At 33.5% G+C, this 24606-nt stretch overlaps 1 protein-coding gene and 1 long non-coding RNA gene across 2 annotated transcripts in view; one reads left to right on the top strand and one right to left on the bottom strand.

Moving 5' to 3' along the window:
• Positions 1-13145: 13145 nt before the first annotated feature.
• LOC128184848 (uncharacterized) overlaps positions 13146-24606 on the bottom strand; it is a 15523-nt gene continuing 4062 nt past the window's right edge. Inside the window, exon 2 of the long non-coding RNA XR_008243782.1 lies at positions 13146-13397. This is a non-coding gene — a long non-coding RNA (uncharacterized LOC128184848). The remainder of the gene's footprint in view (positions 13398-24606) is intronic.
• Positions 24440-24606, top strand: part of LOC128184818 (beta-1,3-galactosyltransferase brn-like) — a 20884-nt gene continuing 20717 nt past the window's right edge. The window contains exon 1 of the mRNA XM_052854424.1: positions 24440-24599. The gene's annotated coding sequence lies outside the window, so the exon portion shown is untranslated. The remainder of the gene's footprint in view (positions 24600-24606) is intronic.

Below are 24606 nucleotides of genomic sequence, written 5' to 3'. Positions count from 1 at the left end.
AAAATCTTTGTTTTGTAAACAAAGCCCGAGCTTTGTTATGGTTTACATATGTGTTTTATTGGTATAAGTCTCAATCTTGCTTTTTTTGTTTATATTATCTATGAATACATTGAATCAGTTTACCTTGTTTGCCACGAGTCATTTGCTAAAAAAATGGTAATTCCATACTTTACATTATTATCTTATATTTCTTTACAAATAATTTATTTGTAAAGAAATATAAGACGAGCTTTGTTTACATAACAATGATTTCTTTCGTCTATATCTCCCTTATAACTTGACTTTTAAAATCCAAATTTTGGTCAATCATTCAAAATGAGCAAATAAAGCATTTTATACATAAACAAGAGGCCCAGGGGCCACATTGCTCACCTGAGCAACAATTGCCTTAACTCTGATCAAATTAGCAGCACAGTATCAAAATATCTTGACAACTAGGTACAGTAGATCTTGCTAAAAAAAAATTCAAAATCTGCCAATTATTATCCACATCTTTTTTTTGGGGTAAATACGAAGCCCCTTTTGTTGTTGTACCTGTAAGAATATTTTTCTCTATTCCTATATACCCCCCCCCCCATTTCTGGCCCCACTTTTCTTTAGGGAATCATGGTTTCATCAAACTTAAATCTGCATAACCTGTGCTTTCAAACTAAGTACTGAGTTTTGGACCGAAAACTTTCCCAGAATATTTTTAAAGATTTTCTCTATATATTCCTATGTAAAAATTCAAACTGCCATCGCAGCCGCGCCCTACTGCTAGGGACTGTGATTTTGCAAACTTGAATTTACACTACCCGAGGATGCCTCTACACAAGTTTAAGCTGTTCTGGCCAAATAGTCTTTAAAAAGAAGATTTGTAAAGATTTTCTCTATATATTCCTATGTAAAAATTCACCCCCCATTGTGGTCTCACCCTACCCCTGGACTATTATTACAATAAACTTAAATCTATAAGATATTGGGATGCTTCTACTCAAATTTGGGCTTTCCTGGCCTAATAGTTTTTGAGAAGAAGATTTTTAAAGATTTTTTCTATATACAAAAATTTATCTCCCATTGTGGCCCCACCCTACCCCCAGGTATCATGATTTGAACAAACTTGAATCTACATTATCTGAGGATGGTTACACGCCAATTTGAGCTTTCTTGGTCTAATAGTTTTTAAATGAAGTTTTTTTTTCAAGATTTTCTCTTTATATTCCTGCATAAAAATTTATCCCAAATTGTGGCTCCACCCTACCCCCAGGGACCATGATTGTAACAAACTTGAATCTACACTATCTAAGGATGCTTCCACTCAAATTTGAGCTTTCCTGGCCTAATAGTTTTTGAGAAAAAGATTTTCTCTATATATTCCCAAGTAAAAATCTATCCCCCCCCATTGTGGCTCCACCACACCCCTAGCGTGATTTGAATAAATTTGAATCTACACTACCTGAGGATGCTTCCATTTTAATTTGAGCTTTTCTGGCCTAAAAGTTTTTGAGAAGAAGTTTAAAGATTTCCTCTATAAATTTCTATGTAAAACTTGACCCCCCTATTGTGGCCCCACCCTACCCCCGGGGACCATGATTTGAACAAACTTGAATCTACACTACCTGAGGTTGCTTCCATTTTAATTTGAGCTTTCCTTGCCTCATAGTTTTTTTGAGAAGAAGATTTTTAAAGATTGTCTCTATATATTCCTATGTAAAACTTCACCCCCCTTTTCAGGCCCCACCCTACCCCCGGGGACCATGATTTGAAGAAACGTCAATCTACACCACTTGAGGATGCTTCCATTTTAATTTGAGCTTTTCTGGCCTAAATGTTTTTGAGAAGAAGATTTTTAAAGATTTTCTCTATATATTCCTATGTAAAACTTGATCCCCCTATTGTGGCCCCATCCTACCCCCGGGGACCATGATTTGAAGAAACTTGAATCTACACTACCTGAGGATGCCTCCACACAAGTTTAAGCTTTTCTGGCTGAATAGTTTTTGAGAAGAAGATTTTTGAAAAATACCAACAAATTTTCGATAATTCTCAATTATCTCCCCTTTTAAGAGGTGACTGCCCTTCATTTGAACAACGTTGAATCACCTTCACCTAGTGATGCCTTGTGCCAAATTTTGTTGAAATCTGCCAAGTGGTTCTGGAGAAGAAGAAGAAAATGTGAAAAGTTTACAACGACAACGCCGCCAACAACGCCAACGCCGACGACAGACAACGGACAAATTTTGATCAGAAAAGCTCACTTGAGCTTTCAGCTCAGGTGAGCTAAAAAGAAGAAACTTTTGATCAAAAATCGTGTCCGAATCCCTTTAAGAGGGCTTGATGGTCGTGGCCATTTTTAGACTGTATTGACCTCCTTTTGAAGAAGAGTTCTATATATAAATATATAGGAAAAAACCCAAACGCAAAAAGTGAAATATATGCATCTTTTCTTTAATAAATAATAGTTTATACATAATCAAATCATATCTTAAAACTATAGGTAGATCTGATATTTGATTTGTTGACACCTAGCCTCCTTAACGGTGACATTTCAGCTCTCTGATTGTATACTGCGAGCTGAAATTGAAAAAAAATAATAGTAAACGTAAATCAAAAGTGCATTTTGGTCGTGATATTTAAAATCAATAAGAAATCTAATTTTTTAAATTAAAAACTTAGGAGACAATACAACATGATAGAGATTGTGCGATTTGTCAACACTTCAAAGTATTACTGGAGTAGCATATAGTATATTCTATAACTCGACATCAACCGACATTATTATGTGTGCCTCTTTATCTATAGAATAAAGTTTCTGCCAAATATCCAAACTCGATTGTAACTGAGGTTAAAAGGATAAAGCGGAATTCTTGGGGAAGGAAATACGTAGTCTGAGAGCGATGTTAAATTTCACACTAAAAATTTCACGATATAAAACTATCGTATTAATCGTTGAATACAATTAATGTGTTATTCATATAGTTATACATAACTGTAATCAATTGACAATGAATTCACTATTTGGATTTCACACTAAGCAAAAAGATCAATCAAATACAATGTTGTGACAAACTATAAATAATGTTATTCATATATATGTAATCATTATATTGATAATTTTTATTTTAAAAAAAAATGCATTCTCCATTTGGTGCGTAAATGTGCATCAAAACAGTTACCAGGTCACGTTACCCTGTTTGTTTTGTAAAACATCTGAGGAAAATGTAAACTCTGATGTTTTACTCATCTTTTGTGTTTTAATTTACCGATTTTGAGTTTTTATATGTATTGTTACGTCCACTAAGGATCTCCTTGATTTATCTATATAATTTATATATTGCATTCACACACAATCACATTGTCTTATTCATGTAACAGTATAGCTGATGAAACGAAATATAATTTCGTTATTGCATTTTTATAGGTTTTTATGTGATCTTCAAAGACTTATCGGGACTAAAATTAGATGTTTTAACAGTCGATCAATTGACAACAAATACGTGCATGCAGTTGTTGCAAAGTTTTCTTATCATCAACGATAAATCCGCAGACAGCACGGAGAGTTGTCACACCCCAGGGACAAAAATAACGACTTTATAATCATGAATAAAAGCATGTATACAGTTTATTCTCGCCAGAGTATGGCCGTGGAGTTGTCAATTACAGGCTCTGCTATGCATATATACAAGATTCCCTTCATGGATAAAGTCACTCTGACTGCGAAAAATCAATAGCGACATTCATTAAAAGCTATTCATATCTATGTAAAATGTACTGAACTTTTTTATCGTTTAGTAAAGTCTTATCGAATTAATACAGGTTTCACTCACTCCATCGCGACGAATTCTGTTATTATTTTAGATTATATAATATGCATGTAATTTAATAATGTATGGCATAAACTAAAAACTGGGGCTACAAATAGTTAATGGTGTTATTTTAAACATTTTAAACATTGATACTAGTATCTTACTTCTATTTTATATTTAAATTAAAAAGGTTTATCAAAGTTAACACTCTTTACAAAGACATCTTTCCTAAAACTTGGAATTGTTGTTTTTTATACATAAGATTATATTCATACCCTTGTTATCAAACACTCCTGTCCTATTTGTGAATTTTTGAATTCACATGTATTCTAAGGCCAATGAATAAAAAGAAAGATAACTCTCATTAAAGCGATCAAAGTAGGACAATCCATCTTTCTTTTTATTTTTCATCAATTACTTCCTACTTTTGAACTTCTATATAGTAGATTTTATGTTGGGGATAAAAGCCACAAACTCTCTTTACAAGAGTAATCCACAAAGTACCAAAGAGATGTATATACCATTGTATTTTGATATTGACATAAATGCATGTTTCAACGCCGGAACAGAAGGGTCTCTTCTACACTCAATAATCTACTCGCGTTCACCTTCATCTGATTGAAACATATAAAAAAAAATTTAAATTAACCAAAAGAAGACAGAGAGTGTTGTCAAAATCATTGCAAACTTCAAAACAAATACGATGGATAAAGTTCATATTCACTACTCCGATCGAGGCTGTTTCAGATAGTTTTAATTTCGTCACATTTTTAATTCAAGTGTCTTTATGATTTAACTGCGAATCAATGAAATTTGTAAGGCATAGTTCTATATATTTCACGCTTGGCCACACCAAAATAAAACTATACAAATAATATCATTATGATTTCCTGCATCCAGGAAATTCTGTGCCATTTTCTGTTCTATTTCCGCTCTATTTTTCGTATTTTAAATAGTTTTAATTTATAAATTAGAAACAAGTAGAAAAGATATAACCGTCCGATAAATTCATTTATGTACCGCCATAACAATGTTGGCTACAAACAAAAATAATTTTATTATATTATCGCTCGCCCGCTCGTACTTTTTTCATTGAATCTCCGATGAACAAGAAATTATATTGGTGTGGCCTTTGCTCTTTGACTAGTCATTGGACGACGTTATGTAATTGGATAAGACGCGTCACGTGAATGCCGTCTTTTCTTTAGACGACAGCGTACAAAAGATGGCAACATGGCGGACGTAATGTCTTTAACTGATTATTAACCACAACTTGGACTTTGCAAAGTTAGGTCACTGACAATATCCCTTCACCTCGTTCTGTCTTGTACTAGCTAAAGTCTGTCTACTTCAGCAATTTTTTCTGCATCAATTTCTGCCTCTATTGATGACTGTCGGATGTGTACGGCAATGTCATCTGTGAAAGTCAGGTCATCAAGCTGAGCTGTGAGATATAGGATTCACTAGATTCCTTCGTACCTACTTAGGGTGGCTTGGTGTGATCAAAGCAAATGCTAAGAGGAACAGCTAAAGTGAAAGAACGTATCCTTGTCTTATCCCTGTGGCAATGTCGAAGCTTTCTGTAGGTTGTTCTTTGTGTAAAACGCTACCAGTGAAAGTATTTCTGATGATTTTTATGAATTTGTCTGGAATGTACGAAAGCCGAATAGGGCCACATAAAGAAATATTTTTATCTCGTAATTACGAGAAAAGATCTCGTTATTACGAGTTAATTATCTCGTTATTACGAGAAAAGATCTCGTTATTACGAGAAAAGATCTATATAAAATGGTGCGTTTCTGAAAAAGAATTCGACTGGATCACACTTTAAGTCTATCTTTTTCATTCCAGAAACATTGATTCAATTTTGATCAATATTTAAAAATAACAACGATCATTATTCATTAATTTCTACATATCAAAATGATTGGATTTGACATTTTATCTGGTATTAATAAAAGGAAAGAACTTTATTTAATTTTTCTATTCAACTTATATATATTATAATCCCACTCCGAAGTAAATACCAGGTAGTCCTATAGTCGTAAAAACACAGTTTTATTAGTTACAGATCACTTTAATGACTATATAGTTTCAGTCATGGATATGGATACACAGGATTTACCCGAATTTGTGTTTTATATGTTCATACACAACCTACATGTATATTGAAAATAATTGATTTTATATAAACATTTTTTGAGTCTGAAAAAAAAACAACACGTATCCTTCTTAATTATTGACATATAGTTCAATGAATTTTTTGATCAATTTGCTTTGCTAATTCTTCTAAAATTTCTTTAAAACTGCTTGGTCCGATTTTATATCAAATTATGCGTTTTAAACGATGATCACATGTGCTAAGTAAGTGTATATTAATAGACATTGCAGTAGTTCATACATTTTATATAAAAAGAATAGAATAATGAAACGCGCCATTTCAAAAATAGATCTTTTCTCGTAATTACGAGATAATTAACTCGTAATAACGAGATCTTTTCTCGTAATAACGAGATCTTTTCTCGTAATTACGAGATCTTTTCTCGTAATTACGAGATAATTAACTCATAATAACGAGATCTTTTCTCGTAATTACGAGATCTTTTCTCGTAATAACGAGATAATTAACTCGTAATAACGAGATCTTTTCTCGTAATAACGAGATAATTAACTCGTAATAACGAGATCTTTTCTCGTAATTACGAGATCTTTTCTCGTAATAACGAGATAGTTAACTCGTAATAACGAGATCTTTTCTCGTAATTACGAGATAAAATTTTTTTTTTAAGTGGCCCTATTCGTCTTTCGTAGGAATGCCACAGTGCTTCAGTACATTATATTGCAAAGTGTTTCTCTGTCCAGGCTGTCAAATGCTTTCTCAAAATCAACGAAGGCGACATGGAGAGATGACTTGAATAATTCAGAATGTTTTAATTAATTTGCAGTGCATGATCTATTTTGTTTGAATCATGCTCAATTGTCGCGAAGTCTGGAACCTGCTGCTCTAAGTCACTGTAGTATGACTGTTAGTCACTTTTTCCGAAACAGATAGAAGCATCTATAATTGGAAGAAATCGTAAGGTTTTCCTGTTTCGGTAGCTTTTCGAAATGTCCTTTCTTTAAGGCTGATGGTACTTTTTCTTTTCTTAATCAGGGGCCCGTTTCACAAAGCTATCTTATGACAAATATCTGTCTTAAGACCAAAATTTGTCACAAGTTTTTATCATAGCTGTTTCACAAAAGTGTCTTAACTTATGATAATCTTAAGATTGTTCAAAATCTTAAGACACCCAGATACTTCTCTTAACCTATGTTTGGATAAGAAATAGGCAACTTAAAAGGCGTGAGCGTGTATTCAGGGACAGAATTAACCCATTAGATTGTATGGACGATTGTGACATCTTAGAGAAGCCCCGTTTGCCACGACATGTTATCTTTGACTTATGTAATGAGCTTAATGATCGCTTAGAGCACCCAACCAAAAAAATCACATATGCCCTTCCAACATCATTGCAAGTCATGGTTGCGCTTCGCTTTTATGCAAGTGGAAGTTTTCAAGCTGTATGTGCAGATCTTTATGGTATAAGTTAAGCAAGTGTGTCCAGAATTGTTTACGCTGTTACATCTACTCTAGTTGCCTTAAGTCCTGTCTACGTAAATTTCCTTTTACTGACAGAGATATAAACAATACTATACTGGACTTCGCTCATATATGTAATTTCCCAAAAGTGATAATAGATGGGACACATATTCCTATTCAGGCACCTTCAACTCATGAGTATTTGTTTGTTAACAGAAAAAACTTTCATTCAATAAATGTAATGGCAGTTTGCAATTCCAATTTGAAATTTTTGAATTTGGTAGCAAAGTGGCCTGGATCATCTCCTGACGCATTTGTGTTCTCAAATTCTGTTTTGTGTCAAATGTTTGAGAATGGCAACATTAACAGAGGTTGTCTAGTTGGTGACAGTGCGTACCCGTTAAAGAATCACTTAATAACACCCGTCTTGAACCCCCATGAGGAGGCATACAATGATGTCAACACTAAAACCAGGGCCCCCCATTGAGCGAGCGTTTGGTGTCCTTAAAATGAGGTTCCAATGCATCGATCGCTCCGGAGGGATCCTACTTTTCCGCCCCAGAAAGCTTGTGGAATTGTGACTGCTTGTGTGGTGCTACATAATATTTGCATAAAAAAGAACGTCCATGGGCCCCGAAACATAAATAATTATCGTGTTTTTCAACAACCAGACAATGTTATATACCAAGGAGTAAACAATGACGGTGCTGAAGTTAGAAGAAGATTAATTCCAACTCGATTCTGAGAACTAAGTAATTGCCATCTTTCCTTTGAATATTGTGTTCATTCAAATTATATTAAAATTTCAAAATTGTTTCTTTTGCTTTACATACGGGTAATGATAAAGTAATAGTAATTTAAAGATATTTCATCATTTTAATGCGAGACATGCATTTGTATACAGGTATTTAGGAGGCCAAATGGTCTGTAAATTACAGTTTTGAATTACTATAGAAAAAATTAAGATTCTATGGTTTCAAAATTATCATTTTATATTTTTATAGATTTATCTTTTAAACATTCAGCCTCCTTAATAATCATCAATCAATAAAAGAAGACTATTTTATTCACTGGTTTGTTTTTATTGTTCTTATCAAAAGAAAGTACAAATATATACGGTACATTACAAAGTATCCAGTAATCATTATGTTATTAAATATATATTTATACTGCAGATTTCGTAAATAAATTCTTTACTTAACAATTTACTGATTGAATTTACTGCAATCGCTCCTATAATAATTACATGTATCTTAAGATTATCTTAAGATAAGTTAAAGTTATGACAGCTTTGTGAAACAGCTATGTCATATCTTATGATAATCATAAGTCAAATCTTATGACAATCTTAAGACATGTCTTATGATAAATCTTATGACAGCTTTGTGAAACGGGCCCCAGGCTACCGTATCGATGGCTGTTTTGGGTGCTTCCGCAGATGTTGTCTGGTCCTTGAGCCTCAAACTGTCGATTTTTTTAAAGATGATTTTATAATTGAAATGGGTCCCTACTCGAATGACATCATCATTGATAGTTTTGTATACACTGCATTGAAAATATGTAGCTGTCATTATTGGAATATCACAGAATTATTATACATACTTTGTGGTAATGATGTTGCATTAGAAGCAGAGCATTGTATACATACACTTTTCTGCATGTTTTAAATTAGAAGATTTTACGAAAGCCGAATGAACTCATTTTCGTAAGTAAAAATAATACATGTATTTTTATCGCGATATAACGCGTAACTTTCGCGAATAAACGCGTGACTTTCGCGAATCTTCGCGAATAAACGCGTAACTATGTAAATAAACGCGTAAGTTCCGCGATATAACGCGTTACTTACGCGTATTAACGCAAAACGTTAATATAAAAAATGGTCATTTCATTCAAGAACTCTTCTGAAGCACAATGACTAAAATTAAACACATTTTAGTTTTAAACAAATAAATCATTTTTTAATGTTTAGATATAAATAAGTCTGATAAAACTTCATAAAAATTAATATGAATTCAAATCTTTACACTCTTACATATAGTACTGCAGTCATGTTCACGAAACTTTCCTAAGATATGACCTAAGTGTGTTCCTAAGATATGACTTAGGAAGAAAGTTAGGAACACCCTAAGATCAACTTAAGGCATTTCTTAAGATGACGGTAACTTAGGAACATCTTAAGTTAGGATATCCTAACCTTCTACAACCATTCTTATTTTTCATATTTATTCATACAGATCGATTTTGAGAGATTTTTGTGGTGATAAATCATTAAACAGTTTGCCAGAGAAAAGTGTGCGTGTCGGTAGTTTACACAATATGCCTAAAACCAGTAATTTTAATGTATACATTTTTTAAATTTACAAATACTTAAATATATATCAGTGTCCGATAACAATTTAGATTAAAAAAAAACAAAACCAAAAAACAAAAGAAAAAATAAAGCACCCCCGCCCCTTTCGATATCCAAATGACTGTGGGGTTTTTTTTTAAAGAAAATATGTATCAGGACAGAATTGGCTTACAAAGCAAATAATTATTTAAACAACACGCGTGCATTCTTTGAGTGTATATTAACATTTGATAATCTTGTCATTCTAGTACATGGAATACATAAACACGCTCTTGTCTTAGAATTTAACGTATAAGTCAAAATATACCTCGAAAATACATAAATACAGTTTTTTTTAACATTACGAATTTTTTCAAGATTATTTGTTTCAGAATGAAGTGTTAAAAATTAGCCGATGTAAAGAAGATGGTGGAATAAGATGGCGCAAATGCCCATTCAGTTTAGTAGTGAAATACAATTTTGAATTTATTTTTTTCCAATTAAATTTATTCAAATATATTATAATACAAGTTTGCAAAAGCACAATTTCTAAAAATAAAACAAAAATAATAGATAAGTAAAAAAATATTGCCAGAAATGTTTGCGGTATCGAACCCATAACATAAAAACCCTAGATATATAAGGTTAGCTTATATCAGGTACTCTAACCACTGTGCCATTTCAGACACAACAAAGTAGGCTGTTTAAATATTATTTATGACTTTGACCACGAATTTACGGACTTGTATTATTTTTTCAAAAAGTTTAATTGTTGGATTTAATGTGGTTGGTAATCTCTCCACGTTTTTGTTGATTGAAATCGGTTTGTTTTCCAATAGACCTTATTTAGACTATGAGAAAAATATGGAGCACAGACCCACTCTATAAAAGAAAATACCTTGAAGTTCTAAAAAAAATGACAGGATTTGCAGGTTTTGATACGTATACACCTGTTTGAGTCAACATATTCCAAGTATTGAGTATGTTTATAGGTTAAAATCAATGATATTTTAAATGTATATAGTTTAAAATGATTTTTTTTGGTTACAATATATCAGATTTATTGATATTTTAATATTTTAGTAGCTTGTCCGACCGTGTATGGGCATTTAACACGCCTTATCAGCCAATCTTCTTTACTTTTTAGCCAAGGATATTTGAAAAATTTACAAAAGAATCAAAACAAGGAATGTATCTCACGTAGTGTACATTGTACATGTAGATATTAAAAATAAGTGAATGATTTTCATTCGCCAAACAGAGACAGTATTTGCGTTAAAAAATTTTTCCTAAAGGCAGGCATGTAGCAACGGAGAAGGGAGGGGGTTGAGAGTTTGGGGTCTCTCTCCACATAGTTTTGTTAAAATGGACATACATGATAGAATATGACTATCCCCTCCTCCTCCCGGATTGGGAGTTTGAGGTTTGTCGGAAATGGTGGAACTGTAGAAAATATTGCTTTATACTACCGGTCTTAATTAAGAAAAATCTTCACAACAGTCCCAACATTCCCAAAAATGTGATTTTACAACCTTAAGTTGGTCTTAGGACAAGGAAAGTGATGTTCTAAAGTTAGGACAAAGTTATGGCGGTTCCTAAATTTAGGAGAGCTTCAAAAAACAGACTTAATTAAGACTAAGACGTAATCTAAGATGTACTTGGGACGAACCACAGTCCTAAGATAGCTTCGTGAACATGCCTGCTGATTTTCAAAAGACATAATGCATCGCGCTTCTTATATTCTTATGAGCTTGTATTATAGAAAATGATGCATCAATATTTGCATTATAACAATTTTAATTCGAAATAAAAATGTTTTATTCAATATTATTGTAAATTGAAAGGCTATCATTGTTAAAAGGTTATATATGTTATATGGTCGCGACATAAATAAGTGTCTACTTTGACGGCTTTATTTTTAGAAAAATACGTCAACCTATGAATTGAAATAAGTTTAATATATACATTTTTAAAGCCATTTTTCAAAAGATAACGTAAATTTGTCCTCTCAATTTATCACATGTGTCCAATGTTTGAATTTATATTATCTTAGAAAAAAAAGATAATTCATGAATGCCTGTTCGAAACAGGGTCGGCGAATTAATGAAAATTGATGCTCTGCCTCCTTATCTACTTGAACATTTTATCGAAGAGTTTTATGGAGTATTGTACGATATATTTATAGCTATATATTTACATTTTCCAATGTCTTTGTCTGTGATAACACTACGTATCGATTTTGTATTATATAACCCATAAATTCAAAAGACGTATAATTGGGGCGCCAGCGGGGTTTGCTTTTTTATATCTAAATATTTAATCGTACAATGGCTTTAAATTATATAAATATAAGTAATAAAGAATTATTCTTTGAATATAATGTGATGATAATTTCGGACGGGGCGTGATCAAATCTATCATAGAGCCCTTTAAAGGCTTTATTGGATTTGATCACGCCCCGACCGAAATTATCACCTCATAATACCCAAAGAATGATCCTTATTCCTTAAATATATAAAAAGATATTTTGTTTTGATAATTCAACGTAAAACAAATGATATAATAATAATAGTGAATAATATGTATCTATTTTAATTTTTAATTAATCATTGTTCTTCATAAGGGTTCTTGTATGATATGACAATATTTATGTTAAAGTTTCGCATTTTATTGCGAAGGTTTCGCGTTTATTTTATTGGTTTCTGTATATGAATTATATCTATATATTTGTACATGTATAAAGACAAAGTCACATATCATTTTATCTCAACGATTAACTTTTTTAAAAATTTTAAAAGCACGTGCAAATATTTAGATATCATCACTGTGGAACATATATGATTATAAGTATCAATGGTTTAACATATATCTTTTATTATATACTTCTATAGGTAAAACTGTCAAAAGAATTAAAATAGCGACATTATAATCTGTTTTCATCAATAGCTAATTTTTTTGAAAGCATGCGATATTGAACTGATATTAATTGGAAATGCACTTTTTGTACATATATCTCGTAAGTGAAAAATTTAACGCGAAAGTTACGCGTTTATTCTCGAAAACCTCTAGTTTATTCGCCAAAGTTACGCATTATATAGCGAAAGATCAGCGTTTATTTGCGAAACTTTAATAAGTTATTTTTTTTACTTGCGAAAATGGCTTATATGAATGTTTTCAAAAGATTAAAATCAATAAATACATGCATGATGTTTTACGTGTTGTATTTGTATGCAAATATCTTGCATAAGTACAAAACAATGCCCTTTAATATTGGAGAACTCCATTTCTCAACAAATAGTTGTAAAGTGGACACAAATAATCTCCTTTCATATTTTTTCAGATTTTTTATATCTTCAATTGAAGTCTGCGGCTGCGCAGTTTGAAGTGATTATAAATGCTTTGTTCTGTCCTTGTATGCGTAATCTGAATACAAAACAACATGTTAAACCTCATGTTTATTGCTTTTTATCTTTTGACAACTTTTGGCAACAGTTTTGGTCAGAATTTGACATGAAAAAGCCAGTTCAAGAAATGTTTACATTTTGGTCCTGAAATGTATAAGACGGCCGGACATCCTCCTTAAATGAATTTTATTTACAGTCCTCTTCGTGCTGGTCAGCTTATGAGACCGCCACCAGAGACCCTCATGCTGGTTTTCTTGTGACTTGTCTACGTGTTCAGTTCTTCCCCATCATTTCATCTGAATCCATAAAGCATAGAGTTTAAGCGAGTTATTGCTCTTGCATTATCCAGCCAGCAAAAAATGTATCAACACCGTCTACATGTGCTTGTATCATACGGTAGCAATGTAGCAAAGGACATTTCACATGCGGTATTTAACCAAAGTTTCACTACATTTTTTAAAAGAATTGTTTCTTTTCAGTAGAAATTTGAAAAAAAATATATAGACATGAAATGCTGTCAATAAACAAATGCCTTAAAGGTTGGCGAACTTATGTCATACCCTAAAGATAACCAGCAGAGAAAACTTTAAAGTGAGTCTTTTTATTTCGTAAATTATTGACATTGCTACTTATTGTTTTCAAGTGCATGTACACGTAGTATGTGTTCCTCGTGTACAACTAAGTATGATTCCGGTTTTAGCTCACCTGAGCCAAAGGCTCAAGTGAGCTTTTCTGATCACAATTTGTCCGTTGTCTGTCGTTGTCGTCGTTGGCGTCGTTGCCGTCGTTGTCGTCGTCGTTGTTGTAAACTTTTAACATTTTCATCTTCATCTCAAGAACCGCTGGGCAGATTTCAACCAAATTTGGCACAAAGCACCACTTGGTGAAGGGGATTCAAGTTTGTTCAAATGAAGGGCCACGGCCTCTATAAAGGGGAGATAATTGAGACTTATTGAAAATTTGTTGGTATTTTTCAAAAATCTTCTTCTCAAAAACTATTCGGCCTGAAAAGCTTAAACTTGTGTGGAGGCATCCTCAGGTAGTGTAGATTCAAGTTTGTTCAAATCATGGTCCCCGAGGGTAGGGAGTGGCCACAAGAGGGGGATCAAGTTTTACATAGGAATATATAGAGAAAATCTTTAAAAATCTTCTTCTCAAAAACTATCAGGCCAAGAAAGCTCAAATTGGCGTGTAGCCATCCTCAGATATTGTAGATTCAAGTTTGTTCAAATCATGGTCCCAGGGGGTAGGTCGGGGCCACAATGGGGGATAAATTTTTATATATTAAGAAAATCTTTAAAAATCTTCTTCTCAAAACTATTAGGCCAAAAAAGCCAAAATTTGAGTGGAAGCATCCCCAGATCGTATAAATTCAAGTTTGTTTAAGTAATAGTCCAGGGGTAGGGTGAGGCCACGATGGGGGATGAATTTTTACATAGATTTATAGAGAAAATCTTTAAACATCTTCTGTTTAAAGACTATTTGGCCAGAAAACTTAAACTTGTGTAGAGGCATCCTCGGGTAGTATAAATTCAAGTTTGCAAAATCACAGTCCCTAGTGGTAGGGCGGGGCCGTGATGGCGGTTTGAATTTTTACATAGGAATTTATAGAGAAAATCTTTAAAAATATTCTGGGAAAGTTTTCGGTCCAAAAATCAGTACTTAGTGTGAAAGCACAGGTTATGCAGATTTAAGTTTGGTAAAATCATGATTCCCTAGAGAAAAGTGGGGCCACAAAATGGGGGGGGGGGGGGTGGGTACATAGGAATAGAGAAAAATCTTCTTACAGGTACAACAACAAATGGGGCTTGGTATTTACCACCAAAAAAAAAAGAGGTGGATAAAAATTGGCAGATTTTCATTTTTTTTTTTTAGCAAGATCTACTGTACTTAGTTGTCAAGATATTTTGATACTGTAATGCTCATTTGATCAAAATTAAGGCAATTGTTGCTCAGGTGAGCGATGTGGCCCCTGGGCCTCTTGTAAAAACTGACATTGAAAGGTGACGCAGGAAGTTAAAGACCTACTTTTCTGTAGTTATGAGGAAGTTTTTTCCAAACAAATTTAAAGTATTTTTAATTTTTAGAAAACTTCCTTTATTATATTAAACGTTTGTGGAATATATTGTAGGCATAGGACTCAAATGATAGCTATATATTTGATATCATATAAACCTTTGGAACACAATAATCCGCGGATCGGTGGGATGGGGTTGGAGTTTTCTCGTTGTAAATTCAAAATTATGAAATTCTGTGCGTATTAAAAACATACTCGCATGTGTTTGTGTATGCAGAAAAGATATTAGTGAAAATGGGTGTTTTATTTTATATAATATCTAATCATCACGTTATCTAATCAAGCTATAGTTTTTACATGATAGAAACATTTTTTTGGTGTACTGACAAGGCGAGTCCTACTTATTTGGCAGGAATACACAGGCTTCTACTGTGTCGTCCAGGAAGTACAAAGTTCTAATTACACTGATAGATAACATTGTGACCCGTGAATATTGCGGCAACGTTGTGAAATCGTTTCACAAGATATGTTGCACTGCCTGAACGATGTAACATTATTTTACATGAAGTTTTATCTAAGTAAAGCACTTGACACAGTTTTTAAAAGTTAGAGGAATGCGTTCATACATATCCATGCAGACATGAACACAACGTTTTGAAACTGGCTAGACCTGGATAATGTGGATTTCAGTTTTGTCGGTTTCTATATGAATCACAGTCGATTTTCTAATGAAATAGAAGAAATACAAATACAAGGGAATGTAAATATAGGAAAGTAAATCTGCAGAGCCATTTAAATCCAAGGATAAGTTAGATAAACAGAATGTCAATTGGAGAGTCCTAATCAAAGACACTTAACGATTAGGACAGGGAAGAAGGCGAGAAAGAACATTTCACATGCATGATAGTTGCCTCTTACCATGCGCAGAACTAGAAAAATTTTCCACAGGGATAGGGAGTCTAAGGGGTAATTTTGTTTTCTAGAGGGGTGGGTTCTGAGGCCTATTTTTCGGAATTTTACTAAATGAATTTAGTAAAGAAGATGGGTGGATAAGGCGTGTAAAAATGCCCATACGCGATCGGACAGACTACTGAAAAATTAAAGTATCAATAAATCTGATGGTTTTTTTTTTAAATCATTTAAAACAATATATATTTAACGAATCATTGATTTTTAACCTGTAGGTATGTTCAATACTTGGAATATGTTGACTCAAACAGGCGTATACGTATCAAAACCTGCAAATACTGTCATTTTTTAGAACTTCAAGGCATTTTATTTTATATAGTTGGTCTGTGCTCCATGTTTTTCTCATAATCTAAATAGGGTCTATTGGAAAACAAACCGTTTTCAATCAACAAAAACGTGGAGAGATGACCCACTATACATTAAAATTATCATTTTGTATCCTAACAATTGAACGTCTTGAAAAAATAATACAGTCCGGTAGTTCGTGGCCTAAGGCACACATAATATTTAAAAAGCCCAATTTGTTGTGTCTGAAATGGCTCAGTGGTTAGAATAAGCTAACCTTATATATCTAGGGTTTTAATGTTACGGGTTCGATACCACCAAAATTTCTGACAATATTTTTTCTTCTTATTTTTTGTTAAATATATTAAAAACTGACTATAGTTGGAAATTTTGCTTTTGCAAAGTTGTATTATAATATATTTGAATAGATTTAATTGGGGAAAAATAAATTCAAAATTGTATTTCACTACTAAACCGAATGGGCATTTGCGCCGTCTTATTCCCCCATCTTCTTTGTTTTTTTAGGGGGTAGGATCTCCTTCCGGCTCTCTGACCCTCCTTCCCTAGATCCGCCCATGCCTTCCTACTCGGGTTCTTGAGATACACTTAGTTGTTGAAATTCTTTCCCGGTTCTTCCTGAAATTTGGTTGATTACGCTTCCACCCAATGACTGGTGGACTAAAATCTCTTTGAACATGGGTCGAATTAACCATAACCCTATGAAATTGCCCACTTGACTCGCTTAAAGTTTGTCTTCTTTATTTCACCCTGTCCCATGTTACTTAACAGAATATGTTTCTTATAACAATAGTGCTTTGATTAATTGTCATTTTGCTACATATGCTGTGCATTTATATGCAAAATGTGTTACACATTTGACTAATTTCATGAAGCAAACAATTTTCCGAAGTCGGCATATTTGTTCGATAAAATACGGGTTTAAACTCAAACAACAGTATATTTAGTCATCCAGGGTTGATAAAACAACAGAAAAAATGTTCATATATCGATAAAACAATGCAAGAAAAACGAACAGTTTTCATTACCGTCTTCCTTGGAAGACGGTATAAAGAGTTGAAATAATTTACAGTCTCCGGGTTTCGCACTTCCTCTCCTTTGTGATTGGTAGAAAATACATGATGTGAAAATTTACATTTGTTTCATTGGTTGAAATATTGTTCGGCACAAGGGAGATAATTTTCTGATGATCTTTTTTAAGGTACGACTTAACAAATTTCTTACATTTCAAATCTTAAAAAGTGAGCAAACGAAAAAGCAATACAAATATCTATAAATAAAATTCAGGCTGAAATTGTTCAGTACAACTTGTTGAAAGCAATATTTTATAATATCTATAGAAACTACTTGTTCTTTTCTATTTGTATTGTTTAAGCAAATAGAAGAAAATGTGAAAATTTTTGATACGGTATGGCTAATATCAGTAAGGAGGTTTGCTATCAAATACGGTAAAACAAATATCAGTAACAAAATGCTGAAAACAGTTGTATTAACTTTGATTTTTTAAAAAATAAATGACCATTCCTAAGATCTCTTTTCCCTACTATAGTCAATCTCAGCTTACAAGCATATTATATGCATTTCTCCATTTTGGACATTTTTAAAGGGCACATATAAATAAAGTTCCATACGTCATATGGTATGTAGAGGAAGGTGACATTTCTATAAAATAGAATTAAGTTTTCTTTGACTTATTGCTGTTTAGGGTTTGATCTAAAGACGGTAAGCTTTTTTAAAAAAAAGCTAAACTTTTACGATATTCCTGTTTCTCATACAGCGGCGTTGACCCCGTGACGTCACAGTTCATCTCGCGCCAAATCGGCTTAATTCAAAACTCGTTTAGGTGTGAAATCGGGTTCCCCCAAACTTATGCGATTGCTGTAAAATTTTCAGATCTCCATTATATCAAAAATTGACAGGCACTGCAGGTACCCTTTAAATGAAAATACATTTGGGACCCCACCCAAGCGTTTTGCAATAATTATGCATCTATGTCGATATAGGAATACGATGCTGTTATCGAAGGAATGCAATTTTAGGGATTTTCTTTTTCCTTATTAACAGATTTATAACCCCCCCCCCTTCTGAAATTTACTTCCCGGTCGTGTATACTAACCTACGTTCGCATTTCAATCGCCTTTTTCCATAAATCCACAGCAAGAAGTATGTTGTTTCATTATTTGTTGCGAAATATTTATGCAAAACATTAGTTTTTTAAAATCCCAAAACCACCCTTCCCTTACTGTTTTTCCCTTATGATTGTATGCGATTATTCATTGAAACACGATACTGTTGGTTCTAATTCTTTATTGCAGACTATCCACCATTAATCATATCACCTGGCACGGCTGACAACCAGGAAGTGTATCGAGCGGCCCTTCTCTTAAATGACTATTTGTTGTTGTTGAAAACTTTGGCCTTTACCGCTGCACATCCCTGGGTCAAGGTCATATATGCTGCCATTTCGGGTCCTGTAACTCACAGGAACAAGGTCACATTGAATTTTGAACGAACATTGTATTTGACGTAATTCTAATTTTAAAAAAATATATATACATTTACGTAGATATCAGCCGTGCCTATTATCGCCAATAAATAAATTACAAAATCTTATTTGTTTTCCTTGAAATCTCTGAGATAATACTTTTTATTCTTATTTGTTAGCTGAAAGAGTTCATTACTTCCGTGATTATCTTATGTATCCGTTACGAAAAAAAAACTGATCTCATAGCGATTTCTTTGTACAAATGAATCGGGTCGTCATTATTTTGGTATTTATTTATATTAAATACATTTACATGTAACTATCTTTGATACCAATGGATAATAAAAAAAAATATTTGCACGGAAACATTCATGCTCAACAATGTTTCATTTGAACGTCGTACACGATATAAAATAATATATGGTTGATAAAAAAATTATTAGCAGGGAAACATTCATGCCCAAGAATGTTTCATTTGAACGTTGTAATTCGGCAATAGCTGGGTGATTTGCTTTCCTCCGTAAAGATTGACTTCTCTGAATCAGGGCAAAGAGAATGAAAAAAGGATCCCACGGGTTTAAACGTTTTATTGCCTTCGTAAATGTGAATGCCTCAGTCTCAATTGTTTTATGATTTTTGAATTAGATATTACAGGAAAGGTTGTACCTCTGGATTCAAGTCCCTGGGAAGAACTGAGAATCTCACGGCTTTTTGTCACCCTTCCAGATGTCATTCTGATGCCGTAAAATGTCATAAATTCTAGAGTGATAACATAATTCTTAGAGATAATTCGACAATGTTGAACTAAATCAAAATCGAGAAGAGCGCGTCTAAAAGCAAAACAATACAGAGTTTTCGACAACTTTTCGGATTAAATTCGTATCTAATTCACATTTCTTTTAAAGTTTACAAATTTAATACAGGAACAGGGAATCATTCTCTGACATTTATGGGTAGACCATTTCGGTAGGTCACGTGATCAAATCCAATAAAGCCCGATTCCCATTGATTATTCCCCCCTCCCCCCGCCCCCTCCGCTAAAAAAAGAAAGAAAGGAGGAAGCCTTTACTAGATGTATGTCTTCACATTAAATCCAAAATTTCTGTGTTGAAATATAGCAATAAGCACTTCATGTTGGTTATACAAAAGAGAACGTGTCAGATGTCACTTGGAAACGTCGCCCCACCGTTTAAAGAAGGTTTTATTTCTGTCTGACAAAAATAAGTTCGGTCTCACTTTACGTAGTCTAGTCATGATTCGGCAATAGTAATTTGTTTTTAAATATCATTTTCTTCAGTCGTTTCAAGTCTAGCCTAAACTTGACGGAAAAGGTAGCTGCAGGACTGTAGCTCCCGGTCTGAAAAAATTCGGATGGACGACCTGGGAGCTACAGTGCCTCCCATAGTAAAAAACTGCAATTTACGGCGCACAAAAAAATGCGCTAGTTTTGGACTGATTAATCTCATTTACGAACACATTCTGTACAAATCTTCGATCCCAAAAAATTCCTCGGACATTTTACTACAGATGTCGTCACTTCACTTGCTTCTGATAGTCTTTTAAACACCATCAACAGCCCTGTAAACTAAAGTGGTGCAAGTTTGTTTACATTTAAAAATGGCGACTCTCGATCTCGACGTAAATTAATATACTTCTTTTTCCGAGGTCGGTTATCATGTTTAAGAAAAAATCTGAGGCAAGTAAAGTGATGATATCAGTAGTAAATTTGCTGAAGAATTTAATGGTACTAATTATTTTTACAGAATTTGTGTGAAAATAAGGTTAATAAGTCCAAAACTAGCGCAATTTTTTGTGCGCCGTAAATTGCAGTTTTTTACTATGGGAGGCACTGTAGCTCCCAGGTCGTCCATCCGAATTTTTTCAGACCGGGAGCTACAGTCCTGCAGCTACGGAAAAGGCTGAGCGATGTCCTTTTGGATTGTTTATTACGCTGGTCCGGTGTCGTACAATTAAAGGTCCACCCGTCGTACTTCATTGATAATTCCGTGCTTGGTCTATATATTATCGATTGTGATTATTGAATAGTTACAAATTCCAACACTGGTCACCTTTACCTTTAATTGTTATTTTTTTTTTTTATGTCAGAGTGACTTATGATTATGTAATGCCGTTTTAAATGCTTAGTATATAGACAATCCCTGTTGATCAAATGTATTACATTCTAAGATCTTTAAAAGAAAAAATTGTCACATAAGGAGGAAATGTCTTTTTACAATTGAGATAAAAGCAAAATATTTTTCACGTCATTTTAACATTCCATATTTGCATAATATTTTTGCCGCTGGAAAATCAGTTAACGTGCGTTTTAATTCAATCTGTTTGAAATGTTTTAGTTTACCATAACAAAATTTGTCAATTTTAAGTTTTTCACTCCGTTTAAATAATCAGACACTTGATCTGAAAAACCTGAGAAATCTTCCTTTTCGTAGACGCAGCCTATTGTAGTGTCAAACGTTTCCCCCTTTTTAATCTGAGAAAGGGGAAATCACGATGGGTACTTTTAGATATATTTATTGTTTATATGGTTTGTTCTTCCTCTTTTCGTTGTTCTTTCCCATCGCTTTTCCTGATTTGATTACAAAGACCATGAAGACGTCGGCAATTTGAACGACTTCATTATTATTCAAGAAGAAGTGGTTCTTGGGATTATCATGACACAACTTTTCTGTTTAGTTATATTCTTCCGACAAGTAACCACCAAATACCTACATGTACAAGGAAATAAAAGATACCCCCCCCCTTTCTTCCCACGATTAAGTTTGGAAAAGGGGGCTTTTTTTTTGGGGGGGGGGGGGGTATTTTTCAATGTTTGTGGTGGAGCCGGGGAGTTCACAGTGGTAATTGATCACTAATTCTGCTCTAAAACCCGTTTTCTTCTTCAATTTTCTAATAAAGCAAGGGAGGACTTCAAGGTTCGATGTTTACCCTCAAGTTGGTCAGGTATTTAAAAGGTCAAGGGTCAGCATTCATATTAACATGTATGTAAATTTATCGCGGGTGGGGGTGGCGCACATCTAGTACTCTGCTTGTGCCACACTCTCCTCCCAACGAAAGGGGGGGGGGGGGGTTCTACAGACTGGTGTATGTCTCCGTGGCAACGACAGGGTGGTCTACATGTTGGTCCCGGACACCGGTCATGCTTTCAGACCTGGTAGCCCTCGGGGGACGGGCAAGAAGAGCTGACGCCTTAGAATGAGGTGTCTCGTTCAGGCTCAGGGTATTTATGTATACATAATTTATTTTATATGCAACCTTATTTACCAAATTTTCGAATGGTTCTATGTTTCTGTCTGCGCTTTGATAAATAAATGGTACGTACAGCGTATGATAAAGTCTAGTTTATCTTTTTATTTTACCCATCATAGCCTCATTGGGGCCTTATATCAACATTTATTATTATATCAGTATTTGTAAAGCAATTTAATCAAAAAACAAAACAAAAACATGATTGTGTTAGCAGTTGGCCAAGTCTTTGATTATTTTTTTTCTGTATTTGTTTTTCCTCTCTTCATTGTTCCTCCCAAACCCTTTTTCTGGTGTTTTCAAGGCATTTATTTCCCGCCATAAATTCCGTGGTTTTTTAACATAATTTGTAATTAGAATTTGTCCAGAAAAAACACCTGAAGGGATCGGATAAAGTAATGTGTCTGTTAATACTGATATCCCCAACTGTGCTGAGGATTGTAGAGATAAGGATATTGATGTTGAAGAAATTAAAGTAGCTATTAAGAAATTAAAAAAAGGTAAATCACATGATGACGACTGCTTACTTAATGAATATTTTATTGAATTTGAAGAATATCTGTTGCCTTTCCTACATAGATTTTTAATTGTATACTACAAACAGGATTCTTCCCTGAATCATGGCCTTCTTCTATTATTGTGCCTATTTTTAAAAAGGGAGATAAATCTGATCCTAATAACTATAGGGGAATCAGTCTTGTTAGCAACATGAATAAAATTTTTACTTTTGTACTAAACAACAGACTTATAACATGGGCAGATGAATAAAATCTCGTTACTGATGCACAATTTCGTATTAAATCTAAAAGTGCAACAAGTGATCTTCAATTTTTTGCTCTACAGACCTTAGTTACGGTACTTCATCGTCGGCAAAAAACAAAAAACAAAAAACAAAATTGCTGTGTCTTTATTGATTTCAAAAAAGCATTTCACTTTGTTGTTGAAAAGTAATATGCTTTATTTTTTTTTACTAAATAATAAATTTTCTAGAGCTGAGAAACAACTTGCTGAGTTAGAAAGGCAATATTTGTATTGAAAAAAAAAATATCAGAGACTTGTTTTTTAATAATGATACATGTACTTTGCTATTATTGTTTGGTTGTTTTGTTGGCAGTGTCATTAACTATGCCTCTAAAGTATGAGACTCACTTAAAGCACCTTATATTGAGAAACTTCATTTTGATTTCTGTAAACATATCCTGTGTGTTAAATGGTCAACTTGTATTGTAGCAGTTTGTTCTGTCTGAATTAGGACGCTTTCCTCTGCTGTACCAAAGAATGTTTAACATAGTTAAGTTCTGGAAAAAATACTGCTCCATAATAATTGTATTTTTCAACATTGCTATCATACACACTATGAATGTTTCGAAAACATAATGCAAAGAACTGGTCGTCTCATGTTAAAGATTTTTTTTTATACAATATGGGTATGTTTGAATTGTTGGAAAAACAAAAAATAACAGCTACAGGTCTCATTGTTGTCAAACAACGTATATTTGACCAAGCTACACTGACTGTGTTTTTTTTAACTAGATAGATCTAGTAAATGCTCTTTTTTCAAATACTTAATTGACTTAATTTCCAATAAATTCCCATAATGTACAATTTTATGTAAGGAAATCTATTCCGATCGTATATCAAAAGTGTATTTCACGATTCAGGTTGTTTTCACTTTAATAAGCAATAGAAACGGGTCGATTTTATAATATTGAAAGACGCAACAGAAATTGTTTTCTTTGTAAAATTCTATTGAAGACAAATTTCACATTATTTTTTAAAATATGTCCCATGTACAGAGGCTGTCGCAAAAAATACATTAAGCCTTATTATTGAAAAAAAAAATCCTTCAATAATTAACTTCTGGAACTTCTTAATGTTGAAAATGAAAAAAAAACCCATGTAATTTAGATACATTTATTTACTTTAGCTTAAAAATATGACAGATTTACTTAAGGCAAATTAGATGTTGATATCATATGTACACTTCTGCCACATTCTCCTGTTAACCTGTCTGTACGTATATATTCTTATACTTATTGCACTGATAAGCTGTACAGCTTAAAGTTAATTTTAAAAACCTGAACTGAACTGAACTGCGGGGTATAAAAAATGATCGAGAGCATAAGATGGTAATATTTACTTTCAACTACAATGTAGTTGATTAAGGCAGCTTAGATACTAGTATTACAGCACACCCTCTTACTATTAGGCATTAAATAAGAAGTTAAATCTTGATGACCAATCAACGACCCCATTGTTAAAACCCAAAGAGCTCACAGGACCAAAGCAGTCAGGATTACCTATGGATTCTATGAAGATGTCGCAATCAGAGAGAGAGGGGGGATATTCATTCGTCATTCTTGACAGGGAAGTGCATTGGTCGGGGCCATAGTTCATCTGCTTGAGATCGAGTTCCTGTTTAGTCGATGTATGTCTACATGTGAAGCCTCGTCAAATCGGGTAAGAC

This window comes from Crassostrea angulata, chromosome 1, assembly GCF_025612915.1.
Source record: "Crassostrea angulata isolate pt1a10 chromosome 1, ASM2561291v2, whole genome shotgun sequence".
Classification (NCBI taxonomy): Eukaryota; Metazoa; Mollusca; class Bivalvia; order Ostreida; family Ostreidae; genus Magallana; species Magallana angulata.
Note: the sequence above shows the minus strand (reverse complement) of the source record. Positions and strands in the feature narration are given on the sequence as shown.